This window comes from Sardina pilchardus, chromosome 8 (assembly GCF_963854185.1).
Source record: "Sardina pilchardus chromosome 8, fSarPil1.1, whole genome shotgun sequence".
In the NCBI taxonomy this organism is placed as follows: Eukaryota; Metazoa; Chordata; class Actinopteri; order Clupeiformes; family Clupeidae; genus Sardina; species Sardina pilchardus.
Genome location: NC_085001.1, coordinates 26,802,174 through 26,822,917, shown reverse-complemented (window position 1 = coordinate 26,822,917; position 20,744 = coordinate 26,802,174). Strand labels below are relative to the sequence as shown.

Sequence of the window (20,744 nt, the reverse complement as noted above, 5' to 3'; positions counted from 1 at the left end):
TTGCTCAAATGCTTATGTCGAGCATCTTGTGCATCAATATTTAGCTGAAAGGAAAGGTAGCTGTGGTGGTGTTGAGCTGCAGCTAAGCTATGCTGTACATCAAAGGTGAGACAGTGCTCACAAAATCTCATGATACTGACAAAAGCTTGCTTGGCGACGGGCTCGTCCGGGATTTGAACCCGGGACCTCTCGCACCCTAAGCGAGAATCATACCCCTAGACCAACGAGCCCAGACAGAGTGTGACTTCAGCTGAAAAAAAAAACCGTGCAATTTTCTCCACCACTGACGGGACTTGAAAAAGGACACATTTCAAAAGAGTTTACCTGTCTAGCTTACGGGCTCGTCCGGGATTTGAACCCGGGACCTCTCGCACCCAAAGCGAGAATCATACCCCTAGACCAACGAGCCGCAATTGAACAGTTTTGTGGGGTGAAAAGGAACATCCAACCGAGGCTAATTCTCTACAGGACACAAGCGTTTGGCGGTGAGGCCCACAATAAATTGGGGAGAAAGCACAAACGGGCTCGTTCGGGATTTGAACCCGGGACCTCTCGCACCCAAAGCGAGAATCATACCCCTAGACCAACGAGCCGCTGAGTGCTGCAATGGGTTTTATTTTGTGTGGACCCCTTGCATTCCTGAGTAAGTCAAAAAAGTTTTCCAGAATGGGCTCTTTTCCTGCAATGGCTAACAAAAGAGGGTGGTCGTCGTTTATTTCGTTAGAGTGGATTTTTTTCTGTAAAGTCTGGCATTTCTTTGTGAAAGAAGGGCTCGTCCGGGAGTTGAACCCGGGACCTCTCGCACCCGAAGCGAGAATCATACCCCTAGACCAACGAGCCTGGGCCAAGGATGCCATTTATTCAGCGCCTTTCCTCACACCAACGTTTTAGAGTGGTCTGCAGAAAAGACGGTCATTTCAGCTGCGTTCCACTGTGCATCAACATTTCCGAAAGTAAGTCCTGGGGGGTATTCCATCAAGCGAGCTAACCGTTAATCGCGGCTAACTTTGATAAGCCTCGCTAATTTTAGAGAGAGTTTGGTTCCATTACTCCCGCTAACAGGAATCTCAGCTGAGTTGCTGGGGTAACATATGCTTCTGAACTAACCTGGTCGGTGGCAGGCTAACTGCCGAGCTAAATTAATCTGTGTTGCAAAAAAAAACACCAGTCGGAAAACGAGTCCCAAACCATTGGTTCCGTCAACCTGTGCTTTCGTCACCTGTAGCCTACAACTTAAAAAATAGAAGGAGAAACTTTTTTCCGACAGTGTTGCAAGCATTGATTAAGGCTAGGCTACCTATTCGCTAGTTTCAAAGAATTTCTGAAAATTATGCAACTTACATTGTTTGAACTTGATCTGTGTGTGGTCCAAGGAATCTTGCGGCTCTGTTCAAAGCACAACTTGCGTGGTGTCATGCGCAGCGTGACAGAATATCAGCCGAGATCTGTTTTGCGTGTTCTCGGGTTCGGTTCCCATGCGATGAATTTACATAGGCTATGTTAACACATAAATATTGCCATGTTTAGTTATACTCTTTAATGAAAGGCATCACTATTGATAAAGGGTCATGTAGCTTGTTCAGTGACAGTAGGCAGGCTGTCAGTGATGAGGCAAGCCAGCCTGCCTAATTCTGTAAAGGCTAATTAAAACCGCTTCATATAGGCTAGTCTATTGATTAGGCCTATAGTTCAGATATCAAACCAACTGTATTACACAAATTAAATATGAAATGACATATTGAAAGCCAATATTGCATTTCAGATATTTCACAAACACTTTGGCAGAACTAATGCTTATGGGAGACAATAGGTTTTCTCCCAATAGGCTACTCCCAGGACAATACTAATTTATTTTATGACCACCGAAAAAATATTTTAGAGTGAACCCTTTTAATAGAACGTAGGTTGTCTTTAATGTTGAATAGCTGCCAAAGTTGTTTTGAGTTTAAATAGCCTAGGCTACTTATTCACTCGTTTTGTTCAGAGTGAAGACAATCAAAGTCCCAATTCAAACCATCATAATTACTGTTTAGCGATTTACAGTAGGCCTAGGCCTACGATTTCGTTATTCTCCTTTTTAGGCAACTACTGTATCTATGTTTTTTCTCTCGTGTTCAATTTGATTACTTCCGATGGAAATCCTGTAGATGGCGCTTGTAAATCGAACTGAAATCTTCTAGTTTGCCTTAATTTTACGACATGTATCGTCTTTTCGTCAATCTATGGTTTTGGTCTACTTTTCTACCTCGTGCACGAGCAGACATGAAGCTGATTTTAGCCTCGTTTGAATAAACGAGGGCAAGATGCAGCTAACTTGAGTTAATGGAACGGCTTTAGCTTCAAGTGGAAGTCTACACTAGTTCAAGCCAGGCTATTTCTGTTGAGCGCCGCCTTGTTTAGCGAGGTTGATGGAATACCCCCCTGGGTAACTAAGTGCAGCAGTTGACCGGTGGCCGGTAGAACCAAACGATGCAGAGTTTCACAGAATAAAGGGCTCGTCCGGGATTTGAACCCGGGACCTCTCGCACCCTAAGCGAGAATCATACCTCTAGACCAACGAGCCAGCTTGCTCAAATGCTTATGTCGAGCATTTTGAGCATCAATATTTAGCTGAAAGGAAAGGTAGCTGTGGTGGTGTTGAGCTGCAGCTAAGCTATGCTGTACATCAAAGGTGAGACAGTGCTCACACAATCTCATGATACTGACAAAAGCTTGCTTGGCGACGGGCTCGTCCGGGATTTGAACCCGGGACCTCTCGCACCCTAAGCGAGAATCATACCCCTAGACCAACGAGCCCCGACAGAGTGTGACTTCAGCTGAAAAAAAAAAAACGTGCAATTTTCTCCACCACTGACGGGACTTGAAAAAGGACACATTTCAAAAGAGTTTACCTGTCTAGCTTACGGGCTCGTCCGGGATTTGAACCCGGGACCTCTCGCACCCAAAGCGAGAATCATACCCCTAGACCAACGAGCCGCTGAGTGCTGCAATGGGTTTTATTTTGTGTGGACCCCTTGCATTCTTGAGTAAGTCAAAAAAGTTTTCCAGAATGGGCTCTTTTCCTGCAATGGCTAACAACAGAGGGTGGTCGTCGTTTATTTCGTTAGAGTGGATTTTTTTCTGTAAAGTCTGGCATTTCTTTGTGAAAGAAGGGCTCGTCCGGGAGTTGAACCCGGGACCTCTGGCACCCGAAGCGAGAATCATACCCCTAGACCAACGAGCCTGGGCCAAGGATGCCATTTATTCAGCGCCTTTCCTCACACCAACGTTTTAGAGTGGTCTGCAGAAAAGACGGTCATTTCAGCTGCGTTCCACTGTGCATCAACATTTCCGAAAGTAAGTCCTGGGGCCCGTTGCACAAAAGCAGAATTAAGACATCCGGGATAACTTACTGAGCCGCGATCACTGAATCCTAAACAAGAGCATACTGGCTGAATTGGTTGCACAAAGACCAATCCAGGATGAGCAGACACGGATTCATCAAGCCAGGTGTAAGTTATTCGGTGTATGTGCGCGTTCTCGTTTCTCCCCCAATAACTCGCGGTTGGAGTAAAAAACACGCGAAAAATAGCGTCTTGCACACAAAGTGAACAACCGCTTTTGATATAGACTAACAACGAGGTAAAGTGTTACTTTTTTGGATGGGGGTTCATGATTATTTCTGTTACATAGCGGGAGTAGGTGTGGCAGATCAACTGAATGCAAATTTACGTATGCACCCACGTGTGAGAGCTTCCTTGTCTCGGCACGCAACGTCATTAAGGAAGCGCTTTTCCACCGCAATGCACAAAGTATCTTAATTTGTCTTAAAAGCCGAATTAGTTGAAAACACCTTCGAAAAATGTCCCCTCCACTTCCAATCAACTACCAGCCTACAGCAGCCTATTCATCAAACATCTGTCAAAAAAGAAGCAAACAACGAGTAGGCTATGTTATTCATTATAAGGCCACCATAATTTAAATGACATCCATATGGTATTAGGCAGACATTCTGCTGTGTTTTGCGAGTAAATGCATGTAGCAAATAATATAGAAATGGAATCTACAGCTCTTTAAAAAAAAATCACGTGGAGGTCTCATTTGAATGACAGCTAGCTGAACCAATCAGATAATGTAATTACCATTAGAATCAACTTATCTTGGATGTTAGCCTGGTCAGGAGCAGGCTAGCTCCACAGAATAAATCGCCATGGTAACTTATACCATAACATATCCTGCTGCCCCCTATCCCGCTTTTGTGCAACTGGATCACGGATAAATTGAGCCAGGATAACCAAGATATCCCGGGTTAATCCCTTATCCTAGTTTTGTGCAATAGGCCCCTGGGTAACTAAGTGCAGCAGTTGACCGGTGGCCGGTAGAACCAAACGATGCAGAGTTTCACAGAATAAAGGGCTCGTCCGGGATTTGAACCCGGGACCTCTCGCACCCTAAGCGAGAATCATACCCCTAGACCAACGAGCCAGCTTGCTCAAATGCTTATGTCGAGCATCTTGTGCATCAATATTTAGCTGAAAGGAAAGGTAGCTGTGGTGGTGTTGAGCTGCAGCTAAGCTATGCTGTACATCAAAGGTGAGACAGTGCTCACAAAATCTCATGATACTGACAAAAGCTTGCTTGGCGACGGGCTCGTCCGGGATTTGAACCCGGGACCTCTCGCACCCTAAGCGAGAATCATACCCCTAGACCAACGAGCCCAGACAGAGTGTGACTTCAGCTGAAAAAAAAAACCGTGCAATTTTCTCCACCACTGACGGGACTTGAAAAAGGACACATTTCAAAAGAGTTTACCTGTCTAGCTTACGGGCTCGTCCGGGATTTGAACCCGGGACCTCTCGCACCCAAAGCGAGAATCATACCCCTAGACCAACGAGCCGCAATTGAACAGTTTTGTGGGGTGAAAAGGAACATCCAACCGAGGCTAATTCTCTACAGGACACAAGCGTTTGGCGGTGAGGCCCACAATAAATTGGGGAGAAAGCACAAACGGGCTCGTTCGGGATTTGAACCCGGGACCTCTCGCACCCAAAGCGAGAATCATACCCCTAGACCAACGAGCCGCTGAGTGCTGCAATGGGTTTTATTTTGTGTGGACCCCTTGCATTCCTGAGTAAGTCAAAAAAGTTTTCCAGAATGGGCTCTTTTCCTGCAATGGCTAACAAAAGAGGGTGGTCGTCGTTTATTTCGTTAGAGTGGATTTTTTTCTGTAAAGTCTGGCATTTCTTTGTGAAAGAAGGGCTCGTCCGGGAGTTGAACCCGGGACCTCTCGCACCCGAAGCGAGAATCATACCCCTAGACCAACGAGCCTGGGCCAAGGATGCCATTTATTCAGCGCCTTTCCTCACACCAACGTTTTAGAGTGGTCTGCAGAAAAGACGGTCATTTCAGCTGCGTTCCACTGTGCATCAACATTTCCGAAAGTAAGTCCTGGGGGGTATTCCATCAAGCGAGCTAACCGTTAATCGCGGCTAACTTTGATAAGCCTCGCTAATTTTAGAGAGAGTTTGGTTCCATTACTCCCGCTAACAGGAATCTCAGCTGAGTTGCTGGGGTAACATATGCTTCTGAACTAACCTGGTCGGTGGCAGGCTAACTGCCGAGCTAAATTAATCTGTGTTGCAAAAAAAAACACCAGTCGGAAAACGAGTCCCAAACCATTGGTTCCGTCAACCTGTGCTTTCGTCACCTGTAGCCTACAACTTAAAAAATAGAAGGAGAAACTTTTTTCCGACAGTGTTGCAAGCATTGATTAAGGCTAGGCTACCTATTCGCTAGTTTCAAAGAATTTCTGAAAATTATGCAACTTACATTGTTTGAACTTGATCTGTGTGTGGTCCAAGGAATCTTGCGGCTCTGTTCAAAGCACAACTTGCGTGGTGTCATGCGCAGCGTGACAGAATATCAGCCGAGATCTGTTTTGCGTGTTCTCGGGTTCGGTTCCCATGCGATGAATTTACATAGGCTATGTTAACACATAAATATTGCCATGTTTAGTTATACTCTTTAATGAAAGGCATCACTATTGATAAAGGGTCATGTAGCTTGTTCAGTGACAGTAGGCAGGCTGTCAGTGATGAGGCAAGCCAGCCTGCCTAATTCTGTAAAGGCTAATTAAAACCGCTTCATATAGGCTAGTCTATTGATTAGGCCTATAGTTCAGATATCAAACCAACTGTATTACACAAATTAAATATGAAATGACATATTGAAAGCCAATATTGCATTTCAGATATTTCACAAACACTTTGGCAGAACTAATGCTTATGGGAGACAATAGGTTTTCTCCCAATAGGCTACTCCCAGGACAATACTAATTTATTTTATGACCACCGAAAAAATATTTTAGAGTGAACCCTTTTAATAGAACGTAGGTTGTCTTTAATGTTGAATAGCTGCCAAAGTTGTTTTGAGTTTAAATAGCCTAGGCTACTTATTCACTCGTTTTGTTCAGAGTGAAGACAATCAAAGTCCCAATTCAAACCATCATAATTACTGTTTAGCGATTTACAGTAGGCCTAGGCCTACGATTTCGTTATTCTCCTTTTTAGGCAACTACTGTATCTATGTTTTTTCTCTCGTGTTCAATTTGATTACTTCCGATGGAAATCCTGTAGATGGCGCTTGTAAATCGAACTGAAATCTTCTAGTTTGCCTTAATTTTACGACATGTATCGTCTTTTCGTCAATCTATGGTTTTGGTCTACTTTTCTACCTCGTGCACGAGCAGACATGAAGCTGATTTTAGCCTCGTTTGAATAAACGAGGGCAAGATGCAGCTAACTTGAGTTAATGGAACGGCTTTAGCTTCAAGTGGAAGTCTACACTAGTTCAAGCCAGGCTATTTCTGTTGAGCGCCGCCTTGTTTAGCGAGGTTGATGGAATACCCCCCTGGGTAACTAAGTGCAGCAGTTGACCGGTGGCCGGTAGAACCAAACGATGCAGAGTTTCACAGAATAAAGGGCTCGTCCGGGATTTGAACCCGGGACCTCTCGCACCCTAAGCGAGAATCATACCTCTAGACCAACGAGCCAGCTTGCTCAAATGCTTATGTCGAGCATTTTGAGCATCAATATTTAGCTGAAAGGAAAGGTAGCTGTGGTGGTGTTGAGCTGCAGCTAAGCTATGCTGTACATCAAAGGTGAGACAGTGCTCACACAATCTCATGATACTGACAAAAGCTTGCTTGGCGACGGGCTCGTCCGGGATTTGAACCCGGGACCTCTCGCACCCTAAGCGAGAATCATACCCCTAGACCAACGAGCCCCGACAGAGTGTGACTTCAGCTGAAAAAAAAAAAACGTGCAATTTTCTCCACCACTGACGGGACTTGAAAAAGGACACATTTCAAAAGAGTTTACCTGTCTAGCTTACGGGCTCGTCCGGGATTTGAACCCGGGACCTCTCGCACCCAAAGCGAGAATCATACCCCTAGACCAACGAGCCGCAATTGAACAGTTTTGTGGGGTGAAAAGGAACATCCAACCGAGGCTAATTCTCTACAGGACACAAGCGTTTGGCGGTGAGGCCCACAATAAATTGGGGAGAAAGCACAAACGGGCTCGTCCGGGATTTGAACCCGGGACCTCTCGCACCCAAAGCGAGAATCATACCCCTAGACCAACGAGCCGCTGAGTGCTGCAATGGGTTTTATTTTGTGTGGACCCCTTGCATTCCTGAGTAAGTCAAAAAAGTTTTCCAGAATGGGCTCTTTTCCTGCAATGGCTAACAAAAGAGGGTGGTCGTCGTTTATTTCGTTAGAGTGGATTTTTTTCTGTAAAGTCTGGCATTTCTTTGTGAAAGAAGGGCTCGTCCGGGAGTTGAACCCGGAACCTCTCGCACCCGAAGCGAGAATCATACCCCTAGACCAACGAGCCTGGGCCAAGGATGCCATTTATTCAGCGCCTTTCCTCACACCAACGTTTTAGAGTGGTCTGGAGAAAAGACGGTCATTTCAGCTGCGTTCCACTGTGCATCAACATTTCCGAAAGTAAGTCCTGGGTAACTAAGTGCAGCAGTTGACCGGTGGCCGGTAGAACCAAACGATGCAGAGTTTCACAGAATAAAGGGCTCGTCCGGGATTTGAACCCGGGACCTCTCGCACCCTAAGCGAGAATCATACCCCTAGACGAACGAGCCAGCTTGCTCAAATGCTTATGTCGAGCATTTTGAGCATCAATATTTAGCTGAAAGGAAAGGTAGCTGTGTCGGTGTTGAGCTGCAGCTAAGCTATGCTGTACATCAAAGGTGAGACAGTGCTCACACAATCTCATGATACTGACAAAAGCTTGCTTGGCGACGGGCTCGTCCGGAGACCGGGGACCTCTCGCACCCTAAGCGAGAATCATACCCCTAGACCAACGAGCCCCGACAGAGTATGACTTCAGCTGAAAAAAAAAAACGTGCAATTTTCTCCACCACTGACGGGACTTGAAAAAGGACACATTTCAAAAGAGTTTACCTGTCTAGCTTACGGGCTCGTCCGGGATTTGAACCCGGGACCTCTCGCACCCAAAGCGAGAATCATACCCCTAGACCAACGAGCCGCTGAGTGCTGCAATGGGTTTTATTTTGTGTGGACCCCTTGCATTCCTGAGTAAGTCAAAAAAGTTTTCCAGAATGGGCTCTTTTCCTGCAATGGCTAACAACAGAGGGTGGTCGTCGTTTATTTCGTTAGAGTGGATTTTTTTCTGTAAAGTCTGGCATTTCTTTGTGAAAGAAGGGCTCGTCCGGGAGTTGAACCCGGGACCTCTGGCACCCGAAGCGAGAATCATACCCCTAGACCAACGAGCCTGGGCCAAGGATGCCATTTATTCAGCGCCTTTCCTCACACCAACGTTTTAGAGTGGTCTGCAGAAAAGACGGTCATTTCAGCTGCGTTCCACTGTGCATCAACATTTCCGAAAGTAAGTCCTGGGTAACTAAGTGCAGCAGTTGACCGGTGGCCGGTAGAACCAAACGATGCAGAGTTTCACAGAATAAAGGGCTCGTCCGGGATTTGAACCCGGGACCTCTCGCACCCTAAGCGAGAATCATACCCCTAGACCAACGAGCCAGCTTGCTCAAATGCTTATGTCGAGCATTTTGAGCATCAATATTTAGCTGAAAGGAAAGGTAGCTGTGGTGGTGTTGAGCTGCAGCTAAGCTATGCTGTACATCAAAGGTGAGACAGTGCTCACACAATCTCATGATACTGACAAAAGCTTGCTTGGCGACGGGCTCGTCCGGGATTTGAACCCGGGACCTCTCGCACCCTAAGCGAGAATCATACCCCTAGACCAACGAGCCCCGACAGAGTGTGACTTCAGCTGGAAAAAAAAAAACGTGCAATTTTCTCCACCACTGACGGGACTTGAAAAAGGACACATTTCAAAAGAGTTTACCTGTCTAGCTTACGGGCTCGTCCGGGATTTGAACCCGGGACCTCTCGCACCCAAAGCGAGAATCATACCCCTAGACCAACGAGCCGCTGAGTGCTGCAATGGGTTTTATTTTGTGTGGACCCCTTGCATTCCTGAGTAAGTCAAAAAAGTTTTCCAGAATGGGCTCTTTTCCTGCAATGGCTAACAACAGAGGGTGGTCGTCGTTTATTTCGTTAGAGTGGATTTTTTTCTGTAAAGTCTGGCATTTCTTTGTGAAAGAAGGGCTCGTCCGGGAGTTGAACCCGGGACCTCTCGCACCCGAAGCGAGAATCATACCCCTAGACCAACGAGCCTGGGCCAAGGATGCCATTTATTCAGCGCCTTTCCTCACACCAACGTTTTAGAGTGGTCTGCAGAAAAGACGGTCATTTCAGCTGCGTTCCACTGTGCATCAACATTTCCGAAAGTAAGTCCTGGGTAACTAAGTGCAGCAGTTGACCGGTGGCCGGTAGAACCAAACGATGCAGAGTTTCACAGAATAAAGGGCTCGTCCGGGATTTGAACCCGGGACCTCTCGCACCCTAAGCGAGAATCATACCTCTAGACCAACGAGCCAGCTTGCTCAAATGCTTATGTCGAGCATTTTGAGCATCAATATTTAGCTGAAAGGAAAGGTAGCTGTGGTGGTGTTGAGCTGCAGCTAAGCTATGCTGTACATCAAAGGTGAGACAGTGCTCACACAATCTCATGATACTGACAAAAGCTTGCTTGGCGACGGGCTCGTCCGGGATTTGAACCCGGGACCTCTCGCACCCTAAGCGAGAATCATACCCCTAGACCAACGAGCCCCGACAGAGTGTGACTTCAGCTGAAAAAAAAAAAACGTGCAATTTTCTCCACCACTGACGGGACTTGAAAAAGGACACATTTCAAAAGAGTTTACCTGTCTAGCTTACGGGCTCGTCCGGGATTTGAACCCGGGACCTCTCGCACCCAAAGCGAGAATCATACCCCTAGACCAACGAGCCGCTGAGTGCTGCAATGGGTTTTATTTTGTGTGGACCCCTTGCATTCTTGAGTAAGTCAAAAAAGTTTTCCAGAATGGGCTCTTTTCCTGCAATGGCTAACAACAGAGGGTGGTCGTCGTTTATTTCGTTAGAGTGGATTTTTTTCTGTAAAGTCTGGCATTTCTTTGTGAAAGAAGGGCTCGTCCGGGAGTTGAACCCGGGACCTCTGGCACCCGAAGCGAGAATCATACCCCTAGACCAACGAGCCTGGGCCAAGGATGCCATTTATTCAGCGCCTTTCCTCACACCAACGTTTTAGAGTGGTCTGCAGAAAAGACGGTCATTTCAGCTGCGTTCCACTGTGCATCAACATTTCCGAAAGTAAGTCCTGGGGCCCGTTGCACAAAAGCAGAATTAAGACATCCGGGATAACTTACTGAGCCGCGATCACTGAATCCTAAACAAGAGCATACTGGCTGAATTGGTTGCACAAAGACCAATCCAGGATGAGCAGACACGGATTCATCAAGCCAGGTGTAAGTTATTCGGTGTATGTGCGCGTTCTCGTTTCTCCCCCAATAACTCGCGGTTGGAGTAAAAAACACGCGAAAAATAGCGTCTTGCACACAAAGTGAACAACCGCTTTTGATATAGACTAACAACGAGGTAAAGTGTTACTTTTTTGGATGGGGGTTCATGATTATTTCTGTTACATAGCGGGAGTAGGTGTGGCAGATCAACTGAATGCAAATTTACGTATGCACCCACGTGTGAGAGCTTCCTTGTCTCGGCACGCAACGTCATTAAGGAAGCGCTTTTCCACCGCAATGCACAAAGTATCTTAATTTGTCTTAAAAGCCGAATTAGTTGAAAACACCTTCGAAAAATGTCCCCTCCACTTCCAATCAACTACCAGCCTACAGCAGCCTATTCATCAAACATCTGTCAAAAAAGAAGCAAACAACGAGTAGGCTATGTTATTCATTATAAGGCCACCATAATTTAAATGACATCCATATGGTATTAGGCAGACATTCTGCTGTGTTTTGCGAGTAAATGCATGTAGCAAATAATATAGAAATGGAATCTACAGCTCTTTAAAAAAAAATCACGTGGAGGTCTCATTTGAATGACAGCTAGCTGAACCAATCAGATAATGTAATTACCATTAGAATCAACTTATCTTGGATGTTAGCCTGGTCAGGAGCAGGCTAGCTCCACAGAATAAATCGCCATGGTAACTTATACCATAACATATCCTGCTGCCCCCTATCCCGCTTTTGTGCAACTGGATCACGGATAAATTGAGCCAGGATAACCAAGATATCCCGGGTTAATCCCTTATCCTAGTTTTGTGCAATAGGCCCCTGGGTAACTAAGTGCAGCAGTTGACCGGTGGCCGGTAGAACCAAACGATGCAGAGTTTCACAGAATAAAGGGCTCGTCCGGGATTTGAACCCGGGACCTCTCGCACCCTAAGCGAGAATCATACCCCTAGACCAACGAGCCAGCTTGCTCAAATGCTTATGTCGAGCATCTTGTGCATCAATATTTAGCTGAAAGGAAAGGTAGCTGTGGTGGTGTTGAGCTGCAGCTAAGCTATGCTGTACATCAAAGGTGAGACAGTGCTCACAAAATCTCATGATACTGACAAAAGCTTGCTTGGCGACGGGCTCGTCCGGGATTTGAACCCGGGACCTCTCGCACCCTAAGCGAGAATCATACCCCTAGACCAACGAGCCCAGACAGAGTGTGACTTCAGCTGAAAAAAAAAACCGTGCAATTTTCTCCACCACTGACGGGACTTGAAAAAGGACACATTTCAAAAGAGTTTACCTGTCTAGCTTACGGGCTCGTCCGGGATTTGAACCCGGGACCTCTCGCACCCAAAGCGAGAATCATACCCCTAGACCAACGAGCCGCAATTGAACAGTTTTGTGGGGTGAAAAGGAACATCCAACCGAGGCTAATTCTCTACAGGACACAAGCGTTTGGCGGTGAGGCCCACAATAAATTGGGGAGAAAGCACAAACGGGCTCGTTCGGGATTTGAACCCGGGACCTCTCGCACCCAAAGCGAGAATCATACCCCTAGACCAACGAGCCGCTGAGTGCTGCAATGGGTTTTATTTTGTGTGGACCCCTTGCATTCCTGAGTAAGTCAAAAAAGTTTTCCAGAATGGGCTCTTTTCCTGCAATGGCTAACAAAAGAGGGTGGTCGTCGTTTATTTCGTTAGAGTGGATTTTTTTCTGTAAAGTCTGGCATTTCTTTGTGAAAGAAGGGCTCGTCCGGGAGTTGAACCCGGGACCTCTCGCACCCGAAGCGAGAATCATACCCCTAGACCAACGAGCCTGGGCCAAGGATGCCATTTATTCAGCGCCTTTCCTCACACCAACGTTTTAGAGTGGTCTGCAGAAAAGACGGTCATTTCAGCTGCGTTCCACTGTGCATCAACATTTCCGAAAGTAAGTCCTGGGTAACTAAGTGCAGCAGTTGACCGGTGGCCGGTAGAACCAAACGATGCAGAGTTTCACAGAATAAAGGGCTCGTCCGGGATTTGAACCCGGGACCTCTCGCACCCTAAGCGAGAATCATACCCCTAGACCAACGAGCCAGCTTGCTCAAATGCTTATGTCGAGCATCTTGTGCATCAATATTTAGCTGAAAGGAAAGGTAGCTGTGGTGGTGTTGAGCTGCAGCTAAGCTATGCTGTACATCAAAGGTAGGACAGTGCTCACACAATCTCATGATACTGACAAAAGCTTGCTTGGCGACGGGCTCGTCCGGGATTTGAACCCGGGACCTCTCGCACCCTAAGCGAGAATCATACCCCTAGACCAACGAGCCCCGACAGAGTGTGACTTCAGCTGAAAAAAAAAACCGTGCAATTTTCTCCACCACTGACGGGACTTGAAAAAGGACACATTTCAAAAGAGTTTACCTGTCTAGCTTACGGGCTCGTCCGGGATTTGAACCCGGGACCTCTCGCACCCAAAGCGAGAATCATACCCCTAGACCAACGAGCCGCAATTGAACAGTTTTGTGGGGTGAAAAGGAACATCCAACCGAGGCTAATTCTCTACAGGACACAAGCGTTTGGCGGTGAGGCCCACAATAAATTGGGGAGAAAGCACAAACGGGCTCGTCCGGGATTTGAACCCGGGACCTCTCGCACCCAAAGCGAGAATCATACCCCTAGACCAACGAGCCGCTGAGTGCTGCAATGGGTTTTATTTTGTGTGGACCCCTTGCATTCCTGAGTAAGTCAAAAAAGTTTTCCAGAATGGGCTCTTTTCCTGCAATGGCTAACAAAAGAGGGTGGTCGTCGTTTATTTCGTTAGAGTGGATTTTTTTCTGTAAAGTCTGGCATTTCTTTGTGAAAGAAGGGCTCGTCCGGGAGTTGAACCCGGGACCTCTCGCACCCGAAGCGAGAATCATACCCCTAGACCAACGAGCCTGGGCCAAGGATGCCATTTATTCAGCGCCTTTCCTCACACCAACGTTTTAGAGTGGTCTGCAGAAAAGACGGTCATTTCAGCTGCGTTCCACTGTGCATCAACATTTCCGAAAGTAAGTCCTGGGTAACTAAGTGCAGCAGTTGACCGGTGGCCGGTAGAACCAAACGATGCAGAGTTTCACAGAATAAAGGGCTCGTCCGGGATTTGAACCCGGGACCTCTCGCACCCTAAGCGAGAATCATACCCCTAGACCAACGAGCCAGCTTGCTCAAATGCTTATGTCGAGCATCTTGTGCATCAATATTTAGCTGAAAGGAAAGGTAGCTGTGGTGGTGTTGAGCTGCAGCTAAGCTATGCTGTACATCAAAGGTAGGACAGTGCTCACACAATCTCATGATACTGACAAAAGCTTGCTTGGCGACGGGCTCGTCCGGGATTTGAACCCGGGACCTCTCGCACCCTAAGCGAGAATCATACCCCTAGACCAACGAGCCCCGACAGAGTGTGACTTCAGCTGAAAAAAAAAACCGTGCAATTTTCTCCACCACTGACGGGACTTGAAAAAGGACACATTTCAAAAGAGTTTACCTGTCTAGCTTACGGGCTCGTCCGGGATTTGAACCCGGGACCTCTCGCACCCAAAGCGAGAATCATACCCCTAGACCAACGAGCCGCAATTGAACAGTTTTGTGGGGTGAAAAGGAACATCCAACCGAGGCTAATTCTCTACAGGACACAAGCGTTTGGCGGTGAGGCCCACAATAAATTGGGGAGAAAGCACAAACGGGCTCGTCCGGGATTTGAACCCGGGACCTCTCGCACCCAAAGCGAGAATCATACCCCTAGACCAACGAGCCGCTGAGTGCTGCAATGGGTTTTATTTTGTGTGGACCCCTTGCATTCCTGAGTAAGTCAAAAAAGTTTTCCAGAATGGGCTCTTTTCCTGCAATGGCTAACAACAGAGGGTGGTCGTCGTTTATTTCGTTAGAGTGGATTTTTTTCTGTAAAGTCTGGCATTTCTTTGTGAAAGAAGGGCTCGTCCGGGAGTTGAACCCGGGACCTCTCGCACCCGAAGCGAGAATCATACCCCTAGACCAACGAGCCTGGGCCAAGGATGCCATTTATTCAGCGCCTTTCCTCACACCAACGTTTTAGAGTGGTCTGCAGAAAAGACGGTCATTTCAGCTGCGTTCCACTGTGCATCAACATTTCCGAAAGTAAGTCCTGGGTGACTAAGTGCAGCAGTTGACCGGTGGCCGGTAGAACCAAACGATGCAGAGTTTCACAGAATAAAGGGCTCGTCCGGGATTTGAACTCGGGACCTCTCGCACCCTAAGCGAGAATCATACCCCTAGACCAACGAGCCAGCTTGCTCAAATGCTTATGTCGAGCATCTTGTGCATCAATATTTAGCTGAAAGGAAAGGTAGCTGTGGTGGTGTTGAGCTGCAGCTAAGATATGCTGTACATCAAAGGTGAGACAGTGCTCACACAATCTCATGATACTGACAAAAGCTTGCTTGGCGACGGGCTCGTCCGGGATTTGAACCCGGGACCTCTCGCACCCTAAGCGAGAATCATACCCCTAGACCAACGAGCCCCGACAGAGTGTGACTTCAGCTGAAAAAAAAAACCGTGCAATTTTCTCCACCACTGACGGGACTTGAAAAAGGACACATTTCAAAAGAGTTTACCTGTCTAGCTTACGGGCTCGTCCGGGATTTGAACCCGGGACCTCTCGCACCCAAAGCGAGAATCATACCCCTAGACCAACGAGCCGCAATTGAACAGTTTTGTGGGGTGAAAAGGAACATCCAACCGAGGCTAATTCTCTACAGGACACAAGCGTTTGGCGGTGAGGCCCACAATAAATTGGGGAGAAAGCACAAACGGGCTCGTCCGGGATTTGAACCCGGGACCCCTCGCACCCAAAGCGAGAATCATACCCCTAGACCAACGAGCCGCTGAGTGCTGCAATGGGTTTTATTTTGTGTGGACCCCTTGCATTCCTGAGTAAGTCAAAAAAGTTTTCCAGAATGGGCTCTTTTCCTGCAATGGCTAACAAAAGAGGGTGGTCGTCGTTTATTTCGTTAGAGTGGATTTTTTTCTGTAAAGTCTGGCATTTCTTTGTGAAAGAAGGGCTCGTCCGGGAGTTGAACCCGGGACCTCTCGCACCCGAAGCGAGAATCATACCCCTAGACCAACGAGCCTGGGCCAAGGATGCCATTTATTCAGCGCCTTTCCTCACACCAACGTTTTAGAGTGGTCTGCAGAAAAGACGGTAATTTCAGCTGCGTTCCACTGTGCATCAACATTTCCGAAAGTAAGTCCTGGGTAACTAAGTGCAGCAGTTGACCGGTGGCCGGTAGAACCAAACGATGCAGAGTTTCACAGAATAAAGGGCTCGTCCGGGATTTGAACCCGGGACCTCTCGCACCCTAAGCGAGAATCATACCCCTAGACCAACGAGCCAGCTTGCTCAAATGCTTATGTCGAGCATCTTGTGCATCAATATTTAGCTGAAAGGAAAGGTAGCTGTGGTGGTGTTGAGCTGCAGCTAAGCTATGCTGTACATCAAAGGTAGGACAGTGCTCACACAATCTCATGATACTGACAAAAGCTTGCTTGGCGACGGGCTCGTCCGGGATTTGAACCCGGGACCTCTCGCACCCTAAGCGAGAATCATACCCCTAGACCAACGAGCCCCGACAGAGTGTGACTTCAGCTGAAAAAAAAAACCGTGCAATTTTCTCCACCACTGACGGGACTTGAAAAAGGACACATTTCAAAAGAGTTTACCTGTCTAGCTTACGGGCTCGTCCGGGATTTGAACCCGGGACCTCTCGCACCCAAAGCGAGAATCATACCCCTAGACCAACGAGCCGCAATTGAACAGTTTTGTGGGGTGAAAAGGAACATCCAACCGAGGCTAATTCTCTACAGGACACAAGCGTTTGGCGGTGAGGCCCACAATAAATTGGGGAGAAAGCACAAACGGGCTCGTCCGGGATTTGAACCCGGGACCTCTCGCACCCAAAGCGAGAATCATACCCCTAGACCAACGAGCCGCTGAGTGCTGCAATGGGTTTTATTTTGTGTGGACCCCTTGCATTCCTGAGTAAGTCAAAAAAGTTTTCCAGAATGGGCTCTTTTCCTGCAATGGCTAACAACAGAGGGTGGTCGTCGTTTATTTCGTTAGAGTGGATTTTTTTCTGTAAAGTCTGGCATTTCTTTGTGAAAGAAGGGCTCGTCCGGGAGTTGAACCCGGGACCTCTCGCACCCGAAGCGAGAATCATACCCCTAGACCAACGAGCCTGGGCCAAGGATGCCATTTATTCAGCGCCTTTCCTCACACCAACGTTTTAGAGTGGTCTGCAGAAAAGACGGTCATTTCAGCTGCGTTCCACTGTGCATCAACATTTCCGAAAGTAAGTCCTGGGTGACTAAGTGCAGCAGTTGACCGGTGGCCGGTAGAACCAAACGATGCAGAGTTTCACAGAATAAAGGGCTCGTCCGGGATTTGAACTCGGGACCTCTCGCACCCTAAGCGAGAATCATACCCCTAGACCAACGAGCCAGCTTGCTCAAATGCTTATGTCGAGCATCTTGTGCATCAATATTTAGCTGAAAGGAAAGGTAGCTGTGGTGGTGTTGAGCTGCAGCTAAGCTATGCTGTACATCAAAGGTGAGACAGTGCTCACACAATCTCATGATACTGACAAAAGCTTGCTTGGCGACGGGCTCGTCCGGGATTTGAACCCGGGACCTCTCGCACCCTAAGCGAGAATCATACCCCTAGACCAACGAGCCCCGACAGAGTGTGACTTCAGCTGAAAAAAAAAACCGTGCAATTTTCTCCACCACTGACGGGACTTGAAAAAGGACACATTTCAAAAGAGTTTACCTGTCTAGCTTACGGGCTCGTCCGGGATTTGAACCCGGGACATCTCGCACCCAAAGCGAGAATCATACCCCTAGACCAACGAGCCGCAATTGAACAGTTTTGTGGGGTGAAAAGGAACATCCAACCGAGGCTAATTCTCTACAGGACACAAGCGTTTGGCGGTGAGGCCCACAATAAATTGGGGAGAAAGCACAAACGGGCTCGTCCGGGATTTGAACCCGGGACCTCTCGCACCCAAAGCGAGAATCATACCCCTAGACCAACGAGCCGCTGAGTGCTGCAATGGGTTTTATTTTGTGTGGACCCCTTGCATTCCTGAGTAAGTCAAAAAAGTTTTCCAGAATGGGCTCTTTTCCTGCAATGGCTAACAACAGAGGGTGGTCGTCGTTTATTTCGTTAGAGTGGATTTTTTTCTGTAAAGTCTGGCATTTCTTTGTGAAAGAAGGGCTCGTCCGGGAGTTGAACCCGGGACCTCTCGCACCCGAAGCGAGAATCATACCCCTAGACCAACGAGCCTGGGCCAAGGATGCCATTTATTCAGCGCCTTTCCTCACACCAACGTTTTAGAGTGGTCTGCAGAAAAGACGGTCATTTCAACTGCGTTCCACTGTGCATCAACATTTCCGAAAGTAAGTCCTGGGTGACTAAGTGCAGCAGTTGACCGGTGGCCGGTAGAACCAAACGATGCAGAGTTTCACAGAATAAAGGGCTCGTCCGGGATTTGAACTCGGGACCTCTCGCACCCTAAGCGAGAATCATACCCCTAGACCAACGAGCCAGCTTGCTCAAATGCTTATGTCGAGCATCTTGTGCATCAATATTTAGCTGAAAGGAAAGGTAGCTGTGGTGGTGTTGAGCTGCAGCTAAGCTATGCTGTACATCAAAGGTGAGACAGTGCTCACACAATCTCATGATACTGACAAAAGCTTGCTTGGCGACGGGCTCGTCCGGGATTTGAACCCGGGACCTCTCGCACCCTAAGCGAGAATCATACCCCTAGACCAACGAGCCCCGACAGAGTGTGACTTCAGCTGAAAAAAAAAACCGTGCAATTTTCTCCACCACTGACGGGACTTGAAAAAGGACACATTTCAAAAGAGTTTACCTGTCTAGCTTACGGGCTCGTCCGGGATTTGAACCCGGGACCTCTCGCACCCAAAGCGAGAATCATACCCCTAGACCAACGAGCCGCAATTGAACAGTTTTGTGGGGTGAAAAGGAACATCCAACCGAGGCTAATTCTCTACAGGACACAAGCGTTTGGCGGTGAGGCCCACAATAAATTGGGGAGAAAGCACAAACGGGCTCGTCCGGGATTTGAACCCGGGACCTCTCGCACCCAAAGCGAGAATCATACCCCTAGACCAACGAGCCGCTGAGTGCTGCAATGGGTTTTATTTTGTGTGGACCCCTTGCATTCCTGAGTAAGTCAAAAAAGTTTTCCAGAATGGGCTCTTTTCCTGCAATGGCTAACAACAGAGGGTGGTCGTCGTTTATTTCGTTAGAGTGGATTTTTTTCTGTAAAGTCTGGCATTTCTTTGTGAAAGAAGGGCTCGTCCGGGAGTTGAACCCGGGACCTCTCGCACCCGAAGCGAGAATCATACCCCTAGACCAACGAGCCTGGGCCAAGGATGCCATTTATTCAGCGCCTTTCCTCACACCAACGTTTTAGAGTGGTCTGCAGAAAAGACGGTCATTTCAGCTGCGTTCCACTGTGCATCAACATTTCCGAAAGTAGGTCCTGGGTAACTAAGTGCAGCAGTTGACCGGTGGCCGGTAGAACCAAACGATGCAGAGTTTCACAGAATAAAGGGCTCGTCCGGGATTTGAACTCGGGACCTCTCGCACCCTAAGCGAGAATCATACCCCTAGACCAACGAGCCAGCTTGCTCAAATGCTTATGTCGAGCATCTTGTGCATCAATATTTAGCTGAAAGGAAAGGTAGCTGTGGTGGTGTTGAGCTGCAGCTAAGCTATGCTGTACATCAAAGGTGAGACAGTGCTCACACAATCTCATGATACTGACAAAAGCTTGCTTGGCGACGGGCTCGTCCGGGATTTGAAACCGGGACCTCTCGCACCCTAAGCGAGAATCATACCCCTAGACCAACGAGCCCCGACAGAGTGTGACTTCAGCTGAAAAAAAAAATTGTGCAATTTTCTCCACCACTGACGGGACTTGAAAAAGGACACATTTCAAAAGAGTTTACCTGTCTAGCTTACGGGCTCGTCCGGGATTTGAACCCGGGACCTCTCGCACCCAAAGCGAGAATCATACCCCTAGACCAACGAGCCGCAATTGAACAGTTTTGTGGGGTGAAAAGGAACATCCAACCGAGGCTAATTCTCTACAGGACACAAGCGTTTGGCGGTGAGGCCCACAATAAATTGGGGAGAAAGCACAAACGGGCTCGTCCGGGATTTGAACCCGGGACCTCTCGCACCCAAAGCGAGAATCATACCCCTAGACCAACGAGCCGCTGAGTGCTGCAATGGGTTTTATTTTGTGTGGACCCCTTGCATTCCTGAGTAAGTCAAAAAAGTTTTCCAGAATGGGCTCTTTTCCTGCAATGGCTAACAACAGAGGGTGGTCGTCGTTTATTTCGTTAGAGTGGATTTTTTTCTGTAAAGTCTGGCATTTCTTTGTGAAAGAAGGGCTCGTCCGGGAGTTGAACCCGGGACCTCTCGCACCCGAAGCGAGAATCATACCCCTAGACCAACGAGCCTGGGCCAAGGATGCCATTTATTCAGCGCCTTTCGTCACACCAACGTTTTAGAGTGGTCTGCAGAAAAGACGGTCATTTCAGCTGCGTTCCACTGTGCATCAACATTTCCGAAAGTAAGTCCTGGGTAACTAAGTGCAGCAGTTGACCGGTGGCCGGTAGAACCAAACGATGCAGAGTTTCACAGAATAAAGGGCTCGTCCGGGATTTGAACCCGGGACCTCTCGCACCCTAAGCGAGAATCATACCCCTAGACCAACGAGCCAGCTTGCTCAAATGCTTATGTCGAGCATC

The 20,744-nt window shown here is 47.8% G+C and overlaps 60 non-coding genes across 60 annotated transcripts; all 60 read right to left on the bottom strand.

The window, feature by feature from the left end:
- Positions 1-158: 158 nt before the first annotated feature.
- On the bottom strand, positions 159-230 carry trnap-agg (transfer RNA proline (anticodon AGG)). Its single transcript has one exon. It is a non-coding gene; the product is annotated as a tRNA-Pro (tRNA).
- Positions 231-337: 107 nt separating this feature from the next.
- Positions 338-409, bottom strand: trnap-ugg (transfer RNA proline (anticodon UGG)). Its single transcript has one exon. It is a non-coding gene; the product is annotated as a tRNA-Pro (tRNA).
- Positions 410-768: 359 nt separating this feature from the next.
- On the bottom strand, positions 769-840 carry trnap-cgg (transfer RNA proline (anticodon CGG)). Its single transcript has one exon. It is a non-coding gene; the product is annotated as a tRNA-Pro (tRNA).
- Positions 841-2,491: 1,651 nt separating this feature from the next.
- Positions 2,492-2,563, bottom strand: trnap-agg (transfer RNA proline (anticodon AGG)). The gene has a single exon. It is a non-coding gene; the product is annotated as a tRNA-Pro (tRNA).
- A 161-nt stretch (positions 2,564-2,724) lies between these two features.
- On the bottom strand, positions 2,725-2,796 carry trnap-agg (transfer RNA proline (anticodon AGG)). The gene has a single exon. It is a non-coding gene; the product is annotated as a tRNA-Pro (tRNA).
- Positions 2,797-2,904: 108 nt separating this feature from the next.
- On the bottom strand, positions 2,905-2,976 carry trnap-ugg (transfer RNA proline (anticodon UGG)). Its single transcript has one exon. It is a non-coding gene; the product is annotated as a tRNA-Pro (tRNA).
- Positions 2,977-3,151: 175 nt separating this feature from the next.
- trnap-cgg (transfer RNA proline (anticodon CGG)) lies at positions 3,152-3,223 on the bottom strand. The gene has a single exon. It is a non-coding gene; the product is annotated as a tRNA-Pro (tRNA).
- Positions 3,224-4,392: 1,169 nt separating this feature from the next.
- Positions 4,393-4,464, bottom strand: trnap-agg (transfer RNA proline (anticodon AGG)). The gene has a single exon. It is a non-coding gene; the product is annotated as a tRNA-Pro (tRNA).
- A 161-nt stretch (positions 4,465-4,625) lies between these two features.
- trnap-agg (transfer RNA proline (anticodon AGG)) lies at positions 4,626-4,697 on the bottom strand. The gene has a single exon. It is a non-coding gene; the product is annotated as a tRNA-Pro (tRNA).
- A 107-nt stretch (positions 4,698-4,804) lies between these two features.
- On the bottom strand, positions 4,805-4,876 carry trnap-ugg (transfer RNA proline (anticodon UGG)). Its single transcript has one exon. It is a non-coding gene; the product is annotated as a tRNA-Pro (tRNA).
- Positions 4,877-5,235: 359 nt separating this feature from the next.
- On the bottom strand, positions 5,236-5,307 carry trnap-cgg (transfer RNA proline (anticodon CGG)). Its single transcript has one exon. It is a non-coding gene; the product is annotated as a tRNA-Pro (tRNA).
- A 1,651-nt stretch (positions 5,308-6,958) lies between these two features.
- On the bottom strand, positions 6,959-7,030 carry trnap-agg (transfer RNA proline (anticodon AGG)). The gene has a single exon. It is a non-coding gene; the product is annotated as a tRNA-Pro (tRNA).
- Positions 7,031-7,191: 161 nt separating this feature from the next.
- Positions 7,192-7,263, bottom strand: trnap-agg (transfer RNA proline (anticodon AGG)). Its single transcript has one exon. It is a non-coding gene; the product is annotated as a tRNA-Pro (tRNA).
- Positions 7,264-7,371: 108 nt separating this feature from the next.
- On the bottom strand, positions 7,372-7,443 carry trnap-ugg (transfer RNA proline (anticodon UGG)). The gene has a single exon. It is a non-coding gene; the product is annotated as a tRNA-Pro (tRNA).
- Positions 7,444-7,555: 112 nt separating this feature from the next.
- On the bottom strand, positions 7,556-7,627 carry trnap-ugg (transfer RNA proline (anticodon UGG)). Its single transcript has one exon. It is a non-coding gene; the product is annotated as a tRNA-Pro (tRNA).
- A 175-nt stretch (positions 7,628-7,802) lies between these two features.
- Positions 7,803-7,874, bottom strand: trnap-cgg (transfer RNA proline (anticodon CGG)). The gene has a single exon. It is a non-coding gene; the product is annotated as a tRNA-Pro (tRNA).
- A 597-nt stretch (positions 7,875-8,471) lies between these two features.
- On the bottom strand, positions 8,472-8,543 carry trnap-ugg (transfer RNA proline (anticodon UGG)). The gene has a single exon. It is a non-coding gene; the product is annotated as a tRNA-Pro (tRNA).
- A 175-nt stretch (positions 8,544-8,718) lies between these two features.
- On the bottom strand, positions 8,719-8,790 carry trnap-cgg (transfer RNA proline (anticodon CGG)). Its single transcript has one exon. It is a non-coding gene; the product is annotated as a tRNA-Pro (tRNA).
- Positions 8,791-8,980: 190 nt separating this feature from the next.
- trnap-agg (transfer RNA proline (anticodon AGG)) lies at positions 8,981-9,052 on the bottom strand. The gene has a single exon. It is a non-coding gene; the product is annotated as a tRNA-Pro (tRNA).
- Positions 9,053-9,213: 161 nt separating this feature from the next.
- trnap-agg (transfer RNA proline (anticodon AGG)) lies at positions 9,214-9,285 on the bottom strand. The gene has a single exon. It is a non-coding gene; the product is annotated as a tRNA-Pro (tRNA).
- Positions 9,286-9,393: 108 nt separating this feature from the next.
- trnap-ugg (transfer RNA proline (anticodon UGG)) lies at positions 9,394-9,465 on the bottom strand. Its single transcript has one exon. It is a non-coding gene; the product is annotated as a tRNA-Pro (tRNA).
- Positions 9,466-9,640: 175 nt separating this feature from the next.
- trnap-cgg (transfer RNA proline (anticodon CGG)) lies at positions 9,641-9,712 on the bottom strand. The gene has a single exon. It is a non-coding gene; the product is annotated as a tRNA-Pro (tRNA).
- Positions 9,713-9,902: 190 nt separating this feature from the next.
- On the bottom strand, positions 9,903-9,974 carry trnap-agg (transfer RNA proline (anticodon AGG)). Its single transcript has one exon. It is a non-coding gene; the product is annotated as a tRNA-Pro (tRNA).
- Positions 9,975-10,135: 161 nt separating this feature from the next.
- trnap-agg (transfer RNA proline (anticodon AGG)) lies at positions 10,136-10,207 on the bottom strand. Its single transcript has one exon. It is a non-coding gene; the product is annotated as a tRNA-Pro (tRNA).
- A 108-nt stretch (positions 10,208-10,315) lies between these two features.
- On the bottom strand, positions 10,316-10,387 carry trnap-ugg (transfer RNA proline (anticodon UGG)). The gene has a single exon. It is a non-coding gene; the product is annotated as a tRNA-Pro (tRNA).
- A 175-nt stretch (positions 10,388-10,562) lies between these two features.
- Positions 10,563-10,634, bottom strand: trnap-cgg (transfer RNA proline (anticodon CGG)). The gene has a single exon. It is a non-coding gene; the product is annotated as a tRNA-Pro (tRNA).
- A 1,169-nt stretch (positions 10,635-11,803) lies between these two features.
- Positions 11,804-11,875, bottom strand: trnap-agg (transfer RNA proline (anticodon AGG)). The gene has a single exon. It is a non-coding gene; the product is annotated as a tRNA-Pro (tRNA).
- A 161-nt stretch (positions 11,876-12,036) lies between these two features.
- On the bottom strand, positions 12,037-12,108 carry trnap-agg (transfer RNA proline (anticodon AGG)). The gene has a single exon. It is a non-coding gene; the product is annotated as a tRNA-Pro (tRNA).
- Positions 12,109-12,215: 107 nt separating this feature from the next.
- trnap-ugg (transfer RNA proline (anticodon UGG)) lies at positions 12,216-12,287 on the bottom strand. Its single transcript has one exon. It is a non-coding gene; the product is annotated as a tRNA-Pro (tRNA).
- Positions 12,288-12,646: 359 nt separating this feature from the next.
- Positions 12,647-12,718, bottom strand: trnap-cgg (transfer RNA proline (anticodon CGG)). Its single transcript has one exon. It is a non-coding gene; the product is annotated as a tRNA-Pro (tRNA).
- A 190-nt stretch (positions 12,719-12,908) lies between these two features.
- trnap-agg (transfer RNA proline (anticodon AGG)) lies at positions 12,909-12,980 on the bottom strand. Its single transcript has one exon. It is a non-coding gene; the product is annotated as a tRNA-Pro (tRNA).
- A 161-nt stretch (positions 12,981-13,141) lies between these two features.
- Positions 13,142-13,213, bottom strand: trnap-agg (transfer RNA proline (anticodon AGG)). Its single transcript has one exon. It is a non-coding gene; the product is annotated as a tRNA-Pro (tRNA).
- A 107-nt stretch (positions 13,214-13,320) lies between these two features.
- On the bottom strand, positions 13,321-13,392 carry trnap-ugg (transfer RNA proline (anticodon UGG)). The gene has a single exon. It is a non-coding gene; the product is annotated as a tRNA-Pro (tRNA).
- A 112-nt stretch (positions 13,393-13,504) lies between these two features.
- On the bottom strand, positions 13,505-13,576 carry trnap-ugg (transfer RNA proline (anticodon UGG)). Its single transcript has one exon. It is a non-coding gene; the product is annotated as a tRNA-Pro (tRNA).
- A 175-nt stretch (positions 13,577-13,751) lies between these two features.
- Positions 13,752-13,823, bottom strand: trnap-cgg (transfer RNA proline (anticodon CGG)). Its single transcript has one exon. It is a non-coding gene; the product is annotated as a tRNA-Pro (tRNA).
- Positions 13,824-14,013: 190 nt separating this feature from the next.
- trnap-agg (transfer RNA proline (anticodon AGG)) lies at positions 14,014-14,085 on the bottom strand. Its single transcript has one exon. It is a non-coding gene; the product is annotated as a tRNA-Pro (tRNA).
- A 161-nt stretch (positions 14,086-14,246) lies between these two features.
- On the bottom strand, positions 14,247-14,318 carry trnap-agg (transfer RNA proline (anticodon AGG)). The gene has a single exon. It is a non-coding gene; the product is annotated as a tRNA-Pro (tRNA).
- A 107-nt stretch (positions 14,319-14,425) lies between these two features.
- On the bottom strand, positions 14,426-14,497 carry trnap-ugg (transfer RNA proline (anticodon UGG)). Its single transcript has one exon. It is a non-coding gene; the product is annotated as a tRNA-Pro (tRNA).
- Positions 14,498-14,609: 112 nt separating this feature from the next.
- Positions 14,610-14,681, bottom strand: trnap-ugg (transfer RNA proline (anticodon UGG)). Its single transcript has one exon. It is a non-coding gene; the product is annotated as a tRNA-Pro (tRNA).
- A 175-nt stretch (positions 14,682-14,856) lies between these two features.
- Positions 14,857-14,928, bottom strand: trnap-cgg (transfer RNA proline (anticodon CGG)). Its single transcript has one exon. It is a non-coding gene; the product is annotated as a tRNA-Pro (tRNA).
- Positions 14,929-15,351: 423 nt separating this feature from the next.
- Positions 15,352-15,423, bottom strand: trnap-agg (transfer RNA proline (anticodon AGG)). Its single transcript has one exon. It is a non-coding gene; the product is annotated as a tRNA-Pro (tRNA).
- A 107-nt stretch (positions 15,424-15,530) lies between these two features.
- Positions 15,531-15,602, bottom strand: trnap-ugg (transfer RNA proline (anticodon UGG)). The gene has a single exon. It is a non-coding gene; the product is annotated as a tRNA-Pro (tRNA).
- Positions 15,603-15,714: 112 nt separating this feature from the next.
- trnap-ugg (transfer RNA proline (anticodon UGG)) lies at positions 15,715-15,786 on the bottom strand. The gene has a single exon. It is a non-coding gene; the product is annotated as a tRNA-Pro (tRNA).
- Positions 15,787-15,961: 175 nt separating this feature from the next.
- On the bottom strand, positions 15,962-16,033 carry trnap-cgg (transfer RNA proline (anticodon CGG)). The gene has a single exon. It is a non-coding gene; the product is annotated as a tRNA-Pro (tRNA).
- Positions 16,034-16,223: 190 nt separating this feature from the next.
- Positions 16,224-16,295, bottom strand: trnap-agg (transfer RNA proline (anticodon AGG)). Its single transcript has one exon. It is a non-coding gene; the product is annotated as a tRNA-Pro (tRNA).
- Positions 16,296-16,456: 161 nt separating this feature from the next.
- On the bottom strand, positions 16,457-16,528 carry trnap-agg (transfer RNA proline (anticodon AGG)). The gene has a single exon. It is a non-coding gene; the product is annotated as a tRNA-Pro (tRNA).
- A 107-nt stretch (positions 16,529-16,635) lies between these two features.
- trnap-ugg (transfer RNA proline (anticodon UGG)) lies at positions 16,636-16,707 on the bottom strand. The gene has a single exon. It is a non-coding gene; the product is annotated as a tRNA-Pro (tRNA).
- Positions 16,708-16,819: 112 nt separating this feature from the next.
- trnap-ugg (transfer RNA proline (anticodon UGG)) lies at positions 16,820-16,891 on the bottom strand. Its single transcript has one exon. It is a non-coding gene; the product is annotated as a tRNA-Pro (tRNA).
- A 175-nt stretch (positions 16,892-17,066) lies between these two features.
- trnap-cgg (transfer RNA proline (anticodon CGG)) lies at positions 17,067-17,138 on the bottom strand. Its single transcript has one exon. It is a non-coding gene; the product is annotated as a tRNA-Pro (tRNA).
- A 423-nt stretch (positions 17,139-17,561) lies between these two features.
- trnap-agg (transfer RNA proline (anticodon AGG)) lies at positions 17,562-17,633 on the bottom strand. Its single transcript has one exon. It is a non-coding gene; the product is annotated as a tRNA-Pro (tRNA).
- A 291-nt stretch (positions 17,634-17,924) lies between these two features.
- Positions 17,925-17,996, bottom strand: trnap-ugg (transfer RNA proline (anticodon UGG)). Its single transcript has one exon. It is a non-coding gene; the product is annotated as a tRNA-Pro (tRNA).
- Positions 17,997-18,171: 175 nt separating this feature from the next.
- On the bottom strand, positions 18,172-18,243 carry trnap-cgg (transfer RNA proline (anticodon CGG)). The gene has a single exon. It is a non-coding gene; the product is annotated as a tRNA-Pro (tRNA).
- A 423-nt stretch (positions 18,244-18,666) lies between these two features.
- trnap-agg (transfer RNA proline (anticodon AGG)) lies at positions 18,667-18,738 on the bottom strand. The gene has a single exon. It is a non-coding gene; the product is annotated as a tRNA-Pro (tRNA).
- Positions 18,739-18,845: 107 nt separating this feature from the next.
- Positions 18,846-18,917, bottom strand: trnap-ugg (transfer RNA proline (anticodon UGG)). Its single transcript has one exon. It is a non-coding gene; the product is annotated as a tRNA-Pro (tRNA).
- A 112-nt stretch (positions 18,918-19,029) lies between these two features.
- On the bottom strand, positions 19,030-19,101 carry trnap-ugg (transfer RNA proline (anticodon UGG)). The gene has a single exon. It is a non-coding gene; the product is annotated as a tRNA-Pro (tRNA).
- Positions 19,102-19,276: 175 nt separating this feature from the next.
- trnap-cgg (transfer RNA proline (anticodon CGG)) lies at positions 19,277-19,348 on the bottom strand. Its single transcript has one exon. It is a non-coding gene; the product is annotated as a tRNA-Pro (tRNA).
- Positions 19,349-19,950: 602 nt separating this feature from the next.
- On the bottom strand, positions 19,951-20,022 carry trnap-ugg (transfer RNA proline (anticodon UGG)). Its single transcript has one exon. It is a non-coding gene; the product is annotated as a tRNA-Pro (tRNA).
- A 112-nt stretch (positions 20,023-20,134) lies between these two features.
- trnap-ugg (transfer RNA proline (anticodon UGG)) lies at positions 20,135-20,206 on the bottom strand. The gene has a single exon. It is a non-coding gene; the product is annotated as a tRNA-Pro (tRNA).
- A 175-nt stretch (positions 20,207-20,381) lies between these two features.
- trnap-cgg (transfer RNA proline (anticodon CGG)) lies at positions 20,382-20,453 on the bottom strand. Its single transcript has one exon. It is a non-coding gene; the product is annotated as a tRNA-Pro (tRNA).
- Positions 20,454-20,643: 190 nt separating this feature from the next.
- On the bottom strand, positions 20,644-20,715 carry trnap-agg (transfer RNA proline (anticodon AGG)). The gene has a single exon. It is a non-coding gene; the product is annotated as a tRNA-Pro (tRNA).
- Positions 20,716-20,744: the final 29 nt, after the last annotated feature.